At 46.6% G+C, this 13,261-nt stretch overlaps 1 protein-coding gene across 1 annotated transcript in view; it reads right to left on the minus strand.

The window, feature by feature from the left end:
• Positions 1 to 13,261, minus strand: part of PTCD3 (pentatricopeptide repeat domain 3) — an 822,782-nt gene that overhangs the window by 48,137 nt on the left and 761,384 nt on the right. The window lies entirely within an intron of this gene.

The following is a 13,261-nucleotide window of genomic DNA, read 5'->3' on the forward strand; positions in this document are numbered from 1 at the left end:
TTGCTCCTTGCAGTGATTGCTGTCACTGTACAGTGTTTTGTGAGGAAGTGTGAGCCACCTACCCTCAAGCAGGGTCTGGGAGAAGTCTGCAGTAATGGATGGGGCTCTTGCTGCTTTGTCATTATGTAAAAAAGACAAAGGGGAGTCAGTTTTGGCATAAAGGACCCCAGAGAGTGGGCAGTAATGTGATTTTGTAAAGAGGAGGAGAAAATGATTGAAAGACCAGAAGAATGGGCTAGAAAGCCCCTCTAGATGGTGAGAAGGGAGCTCTGCAAATATTTTAAGATGAAAATTAATAACTGAGAATTCCTTTTTTTTTCCTAGTAAGTATCTTACTACTCTGAATAAAGATTTCAGTGTGGTTTTTTTGCTGCTGAGGAAACCTCCTGGTTCTCTCTGGTGGCAGACCAAGCTCAAGTAGTCAGAAGTGAAGAAACACATCAGATGGCCCTGAAAACTCTCCATACTCTTTTTTTGGCTGCTCTCTGCAGGTTCATTTTGATTCCACACTATTTTACAAGTCTTTCTTCAAACACTTTTGATGTTACTTTGAAAACTGGCAGAAATAATGCAGAACTAACACTGAACAGTCAAATCTTGAGGTGGTTTCCTCTAGTTTGTGTATGTCTGCAGCATTTCCATTTGGAGGTGGTTTAGAAGTCAGGTGCAGTACTGGAGTGCTTCCAGATATTACTGGGAAGCACTGGCCACGCTCTTAATGCTTCTTCTCTGGTAACCATCCCTTCTCTTAACTGTCTGCTGCACTTTCTTTATCTTCATTAATAACTGCAACCTGTCTGTTACTTAAAGGGGACTTATAAAAGATGGACAGTGACTTTACACATGGCAAATAGTGATAGGACAAGGGAAAACAGTTTTGAATTAGAGATTTAGATCAGATGTTAGGAATAGATTCTTTACTGTGAGGGTGATGAGACACTGGACCAAGTTACCCAGAGAGGCTGCCCCATCCTGGGAAGTGTTCAAGGCCAGGTTGGATGGGGCTTGGAGCAACCTGGTCTAGTGGAAGGTGTCCCTGCCCATGGCAGGGGGTTGGAACTAGATAATTTTTAAGGTTCCTTCCAACCTAAACCATTCTATGATTCTACAGTACAAAACACCCACTTCTGACCCAGATTTGTTATCTGTAAGACAGGGACAGCAAATATTTTCAGTGTGTTGGTAATGGTGAATCAGCTTTTATTTGCACAGCAGTTGGAATGTGAGCTATGTTCAAGGTTAATAAATCATAAGGGAAGGCTTGTTTTTCTCAGTAAATGATAAAAAAAATCCAAAATCTGGCAATGAGAATAGATACAAGTAAGTATTTGTTCTTCTTTCACCTCCAAAGCAAAGCTAAATATTAGAAGCCAGGGAGCAGAAAAGGTTGTTTTCCCAGATTGCTGGTTCCCATGTTGCTATGCTTGTGTAGATCAGTAAGCAGGCAGTGGCCACAACACAGCTCCAAGAGATCTTTAATCATTTGGAGCCTTTCTGGACAAACCACTTGAAGTTTGCCAGTAAGTACTGAAATCTGGAAGCGACCTCATCTGCTGAGGAATTTGGCAAGTGGGAGGGCATGTGGGACCTCAGTGACACTTCCCACAGGGTCAGATTGTGGTGACCATACCATGCTCCCGGATCTGTCTGGCAGCAGGCGGATCAAGCCAAAATAAAATCCTTTCTCTGGGGTTAGGTCAGATGGGAGAACTTGTGATCATCACCCGAGGGCTGAGATCCAAAATGCAATCTGGAAGTGTCGGTGCTGAATGTGGCAGTCTTGATCTTTGGGGTGCACATGATGGTTGGAGCCTGGGGGTGTGAAGATGACTGGTGTGAGGTGGGGGAGAGAGATCTGCATCCCACACCTTCCTGCGTGGCAAACCAGCTACCTCAGCCCGAAGGGAACAGTGGGAACTTTGTGCATCCTCAGTCCCTGCTTCTCCTTGCTGTTCATATTGCATGGATGGTGCTTAACCCTGGAGACCCCTCAGTTTTGTTTTGTTTTGTAGGTAATGAAACTAAGAGCAAATGTGACTTCTTTGGCAGTGCACCAGGGAAGAGGCAGTGACCCACGGCCAGTCGTGCCTGTGAGCCCAGTGCTGAGGGCAGTCACTGAGGGCACAGAAGACCTGCTCTGGGCTCTCTGCAGTGCCCTGAGGGGCTTCAAACACACCTCCTGAGCGCTCTAATCACTAGCCCAGGAGAGGAAAACTTCAGTTTTCCTGCTCTGAAACTCCTTGCTGCTGCTGGAATTAACGTGCTGTTCACAGGGACAAGGGCAGGAGGAGGTCAGTTCTGATCCCAGGAGAAGGGAGGGGAAACTAGGGCTTGCTTGGAAGACCAGAGAAAGCTTTCTCCTGGTGTTTGTGCAGCCTCATCCAGAAGGGTGGAGAGAAATCCTGCCTCTAAACAGTATTGTTTCCAGCTCTTTTTCAGGATTTAAGGCATATTCCTGTGATGAGAAAGACAGGGGTTGTAAGTCCTCAGGGAAAAGAGGGTTATGAAGCTCTCTGGGCACTGTAAGCCCTTGGTGAGGCAACCACCCAGCTCCTTCAGCGTTGCCTTTCTATATCCATTCTGATTTACAGTGCAGCACAGGTTTGGTGAGGCCTGAGGATGCTCCCAGTGGGAAGTGGACACCAGTACTGCAACGTCCAAGCCTGGATGCTGAGCTGGAGGCATACAGGGGGGTATAATGGGTGCTCAGAGGGCTGTAGGGTGGGAAATGAAGGCACTTACAGAGCTGTGCTGGCTGCAGGGTCAAGGGGCAGCTCAGCAGCTGTTTTCAGAATGCAGAGTTGATCAGGGAGTGCAGAGGTGATCAGGGAGGCATCCTGAGCACATCCTCCATGGAGCCCTGAGCTGAGTTGTCAGCCAGGGCCAGCCCAACAGCCTGTTCCTGCTTCTGTTACAGCAGGTGCCACAGAGCCAGGATTAAGCAAGATGCTCATTAATGATGTTTTACAGTCTTCTGGTTTAGATCCCTCAAAAGAGCTGACTGTCCAAATTGCCCTAGAAAAGTCTTAGGTCTGATGTATTGATGGAGAGGATGTAGAGCTGTTCCTGTTTTCCTAGGTGCAGCGTGCCCTGCCAGCTCTGGGAAGATAAATGATCCCACTCAGTGGAGCTGCCTTGAGCCTGGTGGGGCTGTGGCTTGGTCTGTAGTAACACTGCTGCTGTTGTTTGGGGTTTGGAGCCTTGCCTAGCACTACAGAGAGAATAATGAGTGGTCAAGAAGTGACAGTGGAACAGTAACACAAACTGCAGTAAATATGAGCTGTATTATTAATGGGACACTAAAACCAAAAGGGCAAGTAGAGCAAATCATATGTTGGCAGTACAACAGCTCTGCAGAAGAATCCCTGGGCCATCCCTTGGAAAAAAGTAAATCAATGCTCTGTAAAACACTTGGATAGAGGGTTCTTCTGCTTTCTGTTATATCATATTTGCTCTGCCAGGGAACCTGGGCTACTTGTGGAAAGATAGCAGAATTTGAGATGTCTTTTAGTCCAGTACCATCCTGAATGTAAATAATGCTGCAAACTAGGTCAGTGCCCTCAGCCTGCCACGGGAATCAACTGCAACTTAAGGGATCTTCATTAATTTGGGGTAAAGCTATAGAACTGAATTTTTACAGGAGTAGAAAGACAGCAGAATCTGAATTACTGCTTTTGCAAAGCGCAGGCAGGAGTTTGAGGTTGGACTCAGATTGGTGCCCAGTGAGGGGCAGCAGCAGGGAGGGCCTGTTTCATCCCCTCTTTGCATAAACATCAGCACTGGGGACAAAGTTGTGTAATTTTACATTAACCAAAGCTCAGGCAGCAGCTTTTGTGCTTTGCCTCATGTTTTGGGGCTGGTCCAGGGCTCTGGACAGGAAAGAGTTGCTGAAACAGCTCTTTTAAGATGCTGATGCATTCACTCCACGCACTGGGCTGCTGGTTTGCTCAGTTATCTCTGGTACAGCCAGATCACTACAAGCTTATCTTCCTCCATCAGAGACAGACATAATGCCCACAGGTGTTCCAGCTGAGCAGGCCAGCAGCAACTGGGTGACACAAAGCATGTGGTGGGAGCATGGACAGGATCTACCCCTTTACCTCGACCCAACTCTTTGCCACTGAGTGGCTTCAAGTCTCTGTGTTGGCCCCTTGAGGCCAAGTCCTTCCCAGGCAGTGCTTTTACAGGCTCTCAGCTTTACCTTTCACTTGCAGAGGTTTCATAGGTGTTGCTTGGGCTTGCACAAACAGCTCTTACAGCTGAAGCTCCAGCCAAGCCTAACAGCTAACTGTGTCCAGTGTAACTGTGTTCCCCCGCTGTGTCCCCATTCCCAGCACCTCAAGAGCCTCCCCCTTGCTTAGTAATGATCATCCTTTCCAGAAACTCACAATGGAGCTGCCACTTCCCTTCCCTGTGCCTCATGTTGGCTTGCCCAGGTTGCTGGTGGTGCTGGTGCTTAGGGAGGGGGCACCAGAGAGGCAGGAGATGGGCCCGGCTCACTGCTGCCTTCCCCTTGTGCAGTGGCAGGGTGTGCCCCCTCTGCCCAACAGCCTCCCCCTCTCCGTCTATGCTGAAAGCAGTCTCTCCTTTCCGGTGCTTCAAATTCAAGGAACTGAAATTAATTTGGTTTGTTTGTTTGTTTTTTTTTTCCTGTGTCCTGCCAACATCTGTCATACCAAACTGCTTCCACATTAAGCTATTTAAGGGACATGAGTCTCTGCTGGTTTGTGGATAGGACGGGACAGGATGGGATGGGATGGGATGGATACCTTCATGAAGGGTGTATGACTGATGGCACATCCACCTGGTCAGGCCACAGCACGTGAAGCCAGGCTGAAATTCACTGCAGCTCATCCCAACATTCCAGCCCAGGGGCTGTGCTGCAGGGATCTGCATGTCCCAGAGCCTCTCTGACTGTGAATATAGGTTGGCAGCTGGGGGTTTTGTTCTGTGCAGTCCTCCAAAGCCATGTGAGGCAAATGTTTTATCCTCCTGGGATTCATGCATATCTTTTTAAAAGAAATGGCTAAAATGAGATTGAGATTTCTTCCTGGAAATGCTGAGTTGTTCCAGGGAAGCAAAGCTTTCTTAATTGCAGTGAAAGGATTATGCAACAGGACTTGGACTCCTGAGTACTGCATTGTCTGTACCAGAAGAATCGATCCGTTAAAATCAAGTTTTGCAGATGAGAAAGTGGAAATGTCGACACGAGGAACACAGATGTCCTGAAGAGCTGGTTTCAGTTCAGCTTTGAACCTTGCTGGGTCACCAGAAAGACCCCAAACAAACCCCAGAGCATGATACATCAAACCAAGAGACAGTAGTTTTCCTGGTATAACAAAACCCAACGTTTCAGTTGGCCTCAGATTTCATCTAAGCTTCTGCTTCGGGGAGGTATTTCAGGCGTCCACAAGTTTTGAAGTGATTTTAGATGTGAAAAGGTTTGTGCCAGTATAAAATAAACCAGCCAGGTTTCAACATCTGCAGTTCTCTATGATTTTTCTTTGTACTAATCTTGCTTGAATTAGTGGGGAGGAGTCTTATGGATCAGAGGGGGTTTATTTACTGCCTGACAAACCACTTGAAAAATGCCCATCTACATTTCAATAAATAAGGAAAAGTCACGATGGGTGTATGCTCTTATGGCTTAAGCTGCTCTCAAAAATAAACTTGCCTTTCTCAACATTGCCAGTTCCTCCTGGCAAATTGATAAAAAACATCTTTGTCAGGATCAGTCAGAAATCCTGTGCTAGAGGCAAACACCCACCCAAGGCACCGACGTCTTGCTAATTCTTTATTTGAACCATCACCTCTGTATTTGCTGAGGAACCATCTCAAATGAGAGAGCGTTTGGGGGACATGGGAGATGTGGAAAATGCTCCCAGCACCTCTTTTCCTTCTGAGAGTTGGAAGCACTGTCTGAGAGTCACTAAAAGTTACAGGTACCTGACAAACACAAAGCATCCACTCTATGGCATGTCTTCCTTGTTTCCTAGGAAAACCTCCCAGCCTGAAACTGGAACACAGCCTGCAGCATCCAGCTGTGTTTCACTGCACAGGGGCAGTGCAGTGGGAAGCTTTAAGCCCTGATGGCCACTCTCATGCAATGGTTTGTGTTGTCTTTTTTTCTGGCTCAGTAGCAGAAATGTGCCTATCTTCCTTGCTGCATTATTTGGTTGCTGCTTCTCATTTTCTGAAGGCCTGGCATCACCTCAACAGTGCCACAACATCAGGTCAGGGCAGAGCATCTCAGCCTTCTCTTCCATGGAATGGTTTGGGTTGAAAGGGACCTTTAAAGGCCATCTGGTCCAGCCCCCTCCAATGAGCAGGGACATCTTCAACTGCATCTCAGTGACCCTTCCAACCTGGCCTTGAATGTGTCCAAGGATAGGAAATCTACCACATCTGCAACCTGTTCTGCTCCGGTCTTGTGACAGATTGATTTAATGCAATGATGCTGGAGCAACTCAAAGCTTCCACTAAGTGAAAGGGAAGAGCTGCAGGGTTAAAGCAAATGTTTTTAACGCTCTCAAGATCTGGGCTCTGTTCCCAGCTCAAATGCAGATGTCTCATGATCTCAGATAAATCACATCACTCCTCCATGCACAGGGCGGGCCTCACTGGCATTGAGACTTCAACAGACACAGCTGAGACTTCTTTACTACAGGCTTTTCACAGCACCCTGTGACATTTTCCAGCAGAAGCCATTGCTACTAAATAAAGGCTTATAAACCCATTTCCTGACTGCATTTGCTGTCCATTTCTGCTCCAAATCTGATCACCCCAAAACCACGTGATGCTATTTTTGTCAGCTCTGAAAGCCCCATGCAGAGCTTGCTGGCACTTATGAGTCAGTCCTTGGTTTAGCCCCCTGCAAACCACAGGCATCCTTTTTATTTTTTTTTGCTCAGCATGGCAAGAAAAGAATTTGGTTAGGAATCAGGCTGTCCAAACTGTACTTACAATACTGTTCTATTAAAGACAGAAGAGAGGATGACTATGTTCATCATGCTCTGTTCTCTGCTGTGCTGGCCCATGGAAGAGAGAACATCTCCTAGCACAGATGCTCTTTAGCCAGCTGTAAGCATGGCCTGTGCTTTTAGCATGGATTCCCAGTCCACTTTCCTACCTTCTGCCCACAAAGAAGTGTCAAAAAACCTCCAGACCCCAAGATGATGGATCCTCCTGCTTGAGGGTCCTCCTGCCTTTTTGCTGCTTGCATTTGCCATTCAATTTTGGGTCAGGTAAGAAAGCCTCCAGGATGTGTGATGCTATTTCTTTAAATCTTGGGAGCATGGCATTTTTTTGGCATTACATACATCATCAGTATCCTGCAGACATCCTGCAACCCTCTTCTGCTCTGCCCTGCTGAGAAAAACTGTGTGTTTGGGAAGCAAGGATCCAACTGCAGTTTCCATCCGCCAGATAATCCCCTTCCAGGAGAGAGAGGTGCAATGATTCACTGAAGAGGTTTGACTCAATTCCCAGGAATCAATTACACTTGGTCTTATTAGTGTTTTACAGTCAATTACTCCTCACTTTTAACCTTTCAAAAGGCAAAATATCCAGGAAGCAACCAGGCCCTGGAGGGAGAGGACCAAGGGAGTGTTTTTAGCTTTCATCAGTCACCTGCTCTATCTAAATCCACCACTGCATCACTGAAAGCTTGACAGCATTGCCTTGCAAGATGTGGGCTTAGATCATAGAATCATAGAATAATTATGTTGGAAAGGATCTCCAAGATCACTGACTCCAATATTTGACCTTCTCTATTTTTTCTCAGCTTTAGCTGCCCCTCCTCTTGCCCTCAGGAGGAAGCTGTAACTGCAATCAGGTCTGCCCTCAGTGTCCTCTTCTCCAGGCTGAACAGACCACGTGTCCTGGGCCGCTTCTCCTATGGCTTCCCCTCGAGGCCCTTCACCCCTCTCCTTGCCCTCCTTTGGACACTCTCTAAGAGCTCAACATCTTTCCTACCCGGTGGTTCCCAAACCTGCACACAATATTCCAGGGGAGGTCGTGCAGAGCAGGGTGGGACAAGCCCCTCCCTGCACTGGCTGGTGATTCCACAAGCCCATGAGCTCCGAAGAGGCTGTTTCCTTCACCGTGGGTATTCACTCAGCCTGTGAACTCACAGCTAGCCTCAGATTTTTGAAGGAAATGAAACTTTCTAAACCTGTGTATGTTCTGAGTTTGATTTTGTGGTTGTGACAGCTTCCCCTTTTTAAAAAGCCTCAGTGGCGATAACAGTCATGGATTTATGGCATGTGGTGTTTGGGGGATTCTCCCAGAGGTTTAATTCCTTGAAAATATTTGGGAATTATTTTTTTTGAAAGAAGAAGTTTTTTACTGTGATGGTTACTGTTAAGGATTTTAACATAAGAACTCAGATCATTAAAGGCAGAAAACAAAGTAAACTCAAAATGTCTTACCTTTAAGAATTCTTATGGTATCAGGTAGCCTCAGATCATGAATATTCAGGATCATTAATAACAGAAAGAAGGAAATACCTCATTTAATTAGTAGTAAAGAACTTGGAAGATTGAAAAAGACACGGGTGAATGAACAGAAGGAAAGCATTAATGATCTGAGTTTCTGATAAGCAAATCAGTGGATTTCTTTTCAATGGAACGATGGAAAGCTAGATACCATAGGCCTTCAAAACAGAAAAGATCAAACCATCAAGCAGGGTTGTAGCCATGGATTATCAGAGCTAGACCGTTCCCTGAGCCACTTTTGTGACCAACAACCTCCTGCTGACAGTTTTGACCGAAGGTACCCAAGGTTCTGGAACCCAAGGTTCTGGCCTTCTCAAGCCCACCCCGTTCTGTCCACCACCCTTCTGGCTTGGTGGGAGCTGCCAGGAAGGCGCCTTTCCCAGGTAAAGATTATTTTTTTCCCCTTCTTGTAAAATCTGCTGCATAGATTTGAATGGCAAATGCTGGCACAGCCTTGAGACTCAAGATCTCCCGAGACCATCAGGCCAACACCCACCCTCTCCACCCTCCCCTGCTCTTGCTGGGAGGGCCCTGTGTCCATCCAGCTCTCGGAAGTGGCCAGGCCTTTGTACCTCAGTGGGAGGTGAGAGAGTTGATAATTAATTGCTAGAACAAAATGCCAGACCCTGAGGTGAGGTTTTAGTGTCTGGGAAGGATCAATACACGGGATTAACTTTGGAAACATCAGAGAGGGCTGGTGGTCAACACAGCTCTGCAGTGTTGTGAATAGCACTGGCCAGAGAGGGGACAGCGAAGGCTGGAGGACCCCGACTGAGATGTCCTGAATTCCCAATGCCCTTCAGTCCTGGTCCCTCTGTGCCTTCTTTAGTGTTCCCCCGAAACATTTCTGGCTGCATCCCTTCCATCTCTCTGCATGTTATCCATAAACCCAGTGGTGCCTGTCTCCCTTTTTAGGGCTGTGAGTCAACATGTGCTGAGGATATCACAAATGTGCAGCTTATTCACCTGCTTCTGATTCAGCCCTCGCTGCTTTTCATGAATGAAAATGCCAAAACCCAGGTCCTTCCATCCCTCTGTCAGACCTGTCTGAAACCACCTCCTAGCCCTAAAATGTGCCAGGGCTGGGGGACAGGCCAGGGCTTGCAAAGGCTGTTTCTGAAGACAAAACAGGCTTAAAAAAAGAAAGAAAGACAGGATGAGGATTTGATACCAGCTTAATGCAGGGCTTAAATGCCAGCACTGAGTTAGGACACAACATCAGTGGTGCTTAGCAGGGAAGAGAAAGGGGAGGCTGGAGGGGAGGAAAGTGCCTTCGAAAGGGCTCTCTGCTCCCACTGCCCCATTGCTAGGCTGGATCCTGGCACAAGCAGCTGCGTTAACTTTGTACCATACCAGAAATGAAGAAGTTAATTGCAGCGATCCCTTTGCAGAGCAAGAATAACTATTCATGCAAATAATTTCCTTGAAATTTGCCTGTACACCTGCCAGCTCAACTGCTTTGACACTGTGCAGTGAGATGGGTTACATTTGTGGTGCCTTTGCAAGGCTGGGAATGAGCAGTTGTGAAGCACCCCAGACCGACGTCCTCACGGCACAGCACATCTTTACATCCAGCTTGACTACGGGGCAAAGAAGGAATTTCCTTGGAGATACTAATGCTGTGGCTTTTCTGGCTCTTCTAAGGATGGAAAACCAAAGCCTTGCATTGGAAAAGACACATCTGAGTGATGGAAGGCTATGGGGAGTGTGATTTATGACAAGGTTTAAATGTTGCAGCTGAGAAGTTTGGCTGCAGATGGAGAGATAAAAATCACATAGAAGTATTTTCGTATTTTTCTCAAACACTTATTTGGCTGAGAACTCAGAATCACTACACTTCTGGGGTAAAAAAATTAATTATTTGCTATCTATTAGGAAAGACTCCTTCTCTGGTGTATTTGCATTCAGTGGAGAAACACACACCTGAAAAATCATGCAAAGTTTGACCTGGGAAATTCTGTCTTCCTCTCCCAAATTTGACTTTGATGTGAAACGCCAGCCAGAGGGGGATGGGTACACCACGGCAGCAACCTCTTCCCTTCCCCTAAAGCTTGTTCACCCTCTGGCCTAAGCACCAGATGAATGATTTCCCAGATTCCCATGCCTTTCCCACAGAGATTTTTTAATAGCTGCTGAGCACACGGAACTCGATCCTTGCCCTTTGAACATCCTCCACCCCAGCGGCAGCGCCACAGCTCTAACCCAGGCACTTCAAGCTTTGCCTTCAGAGGACGTTGGCAAGAAACAGCTTTAACCACATAAAAGGAAATGATTTCACACCCAGCAGCCACTGAACCATGGAAGTCCTCTCCACAAGGTATGTTAGTGATGAAAAGTCTAAAGGGGTTTGAGAAGAGATTAGGCCAGTTCACAGAGGACAGGGTACTCAGGAGATCCAGGGTACACTGGCTTGTTCACAGCCTCTGTTTCAGGAAATCCTTACATCACTTATTGACCAGGTCTGAGAATTAATAACAGAGGAAGGATCACCCTCTACCTGACCTGTTTTTTAATGGCAGTGCTGGAGAGTTATACTGAGCTATGAACACTCTTGAACCAGTGTAGGTGCTTTTCTGGGGTCACCAGATCAAACCCCTGTGCCTGAGCCTGTCACATGTGACTATTTGAACCCGTAGTGAGGAGATATCAGGACAATTTTGTGGTGGTTGATTCTGGCTTGGTTAACTGGTTGAGGGAAATACCAACCACCCAATACACATCAACAGAGATTTCAGTTTATAACAGTGCTCCTCTGCACTGCAGTGGGGTGAGGGAGCTGCACCTGCCACATCCTGTCCAAATCAAATGCAGTCCCTGCCCCTTGCACCCCCCAAAAAACACAAAACCCTTTTAAGTCAAGAGCTTGTTCCAGTATTTTCTTCCTTTAACTTTTTTTTTTCATCTTTGGCTGTTGTCGTGGGCAGTGTTGAAACACAAGGTACCACATCTTTGCTCTGTGGCTTTCCTTCCCAAATTGCCCTTCCCAAACAGCTCAGGGTGAAGGTGAGTTTTCAGAAGGATGTCTTTGTGTTGTGATGCTCTGCCTTGGTCTGCCTTTCTGACTCCAGGGGACATAACCAGAGAGTTACAGGCCAATACTGAGGCTGCTGACTCTGTGGTACCTGGGAACACCTCTAGCATGAAACAAGGAGACCAAACCCAGCCAGGCTGGAGTCTAAGGCAGCATAGTGGGAAAAGCTGCTTTCAAATTCAGCTGATTTCATCCCCAGCACACATGTATGCTCCAGCACAGCCAGGTTTAACAAAACCATAAACTTAGGTCGAGACTATCTGACATCTGGCCATAAAAAATGATGAATCGATGACTGAATGAATTATTTTGCTCTTTCATCCTATCGGGACTCTGATCTACGTTAACTAAACCAGTTGGTGCAACTTTTCAAAGTTTAAATTGACCTAATTAAAACAGTAAGAACACATAATGGAAATGTACTTAGCCCAATTAAACCCTTCCTTAGGTCAATTACAATATAGAATTCAGTAATGTGCAGGCAGAAGCCAAAACAATTTAAGAAAGGGTTGGGACAGATTAAGTACCCTTGTAGTGCAGGTGTGCACTGCATTGGACTAATGCAGGTATGTCAGCTTTTTTATCATTATAAGCAATGTTGCCATCCCTGACTACTAATTGGCGTTGTTAAAGATAATCAGTAAGACAAAATAGTCTGTACCTGGCAGTGAGCGGGCTGGATGGGTGAGTGCTCTCCAAACCTCTAAGACTTCATTAATTAGGAGTTGAGTATATTTCCTGATGGATGGATCGGATTGATCACAGGATCAAGTTAAAGGGACAGAAAAATCCTTGCTGTGTCACTCTATCCCTCAGAAAATGGCAACTCCATCACTCACTGCCTCCTGGTTCCTTTGATGGACTAAATTCTCCTCCAGCTGGTTCATAAAGGTACCACCTCCAGTTTCCTAATGTCCTCTCTCCAGCCAAGTATCATCTTTCACTTCTGAAAAACAGGAAGAGAAACATAAACCCAAATGAGAGGGAGAAGTGGAAAAGCAAGCAAAGATTTATTTATTAGGAGGCCAGGTATGTGGAGATAAAGCCCCAGGAGAAAGAGAAGCAGGCAATGAGTGAGGAGGAGATGGGGAGGCAGGCACTGAAGCACTCAAAACAGACACCAAACAGACAAGCATCTGCTGCTGGACTTGGCAGTAAAGCACTTGGGCTGATAACTGTGGCCAGCACAAGCCTGCAGACCATGCTCATAGTTACAAATCAGTGGTAGAACATCAGCAGGGGCAGAAAAGAAACCTCATCCCTCTGAAACCATGTGGGAAGTGGTGATCTGGGAGACAGAACTAAGGGAGGATAAGAGTGAGCAGAGCCTTTTACAGACCGCAGCACTGCTGGGGAGATGAGGATGTGTCAGTTTGTGCTGCTGTCAGAAGCAGAGCCAGGTCACTACACACTCAGCTGAACAAGGTCCTGATACAGAGAAAACAGGTTCTCTGTAGGTGAAGCATTTTTGTTCATGAACAGTGTGAACTGAGGGACAAGGAGGTGGCAGCAAATCACTCTGCTGCTGTGATAGTCCCAGGAATGCAGCCTGGGAAAGGGGGATTTAAGGAACAAGGTGGTCCCTGCAAGACTGGTTGCTCAACACACCTGGTTGACAGCCAAAGCACGTAAGGATAAAGTAAACACTTTCTGCCTGACCTACGTGCTGCATCCATTGTACAGCCTGACAGGCTGAAGGCCACCAGAAGGCAGAAAGCTGCTGGAATCGGGGCCA

The sequence above is a fragment of the Myiozetetes cayanensis genome, unplaced genomic scaffold, assembly GCF_022539395.1.
Source record: "Myiozetetes cayanensis isolate MyiCay16 unplaced genomic scaffold, myiCay2020 scf7, whole genome shotgun sequence".
Classification (NCBI taxonomy): Eukaryota; Metazoa; Chordata; class Aves; order Passeriformes; family Tyrannidae; genus Myiozetetes; species Myiozetetes cayanensis.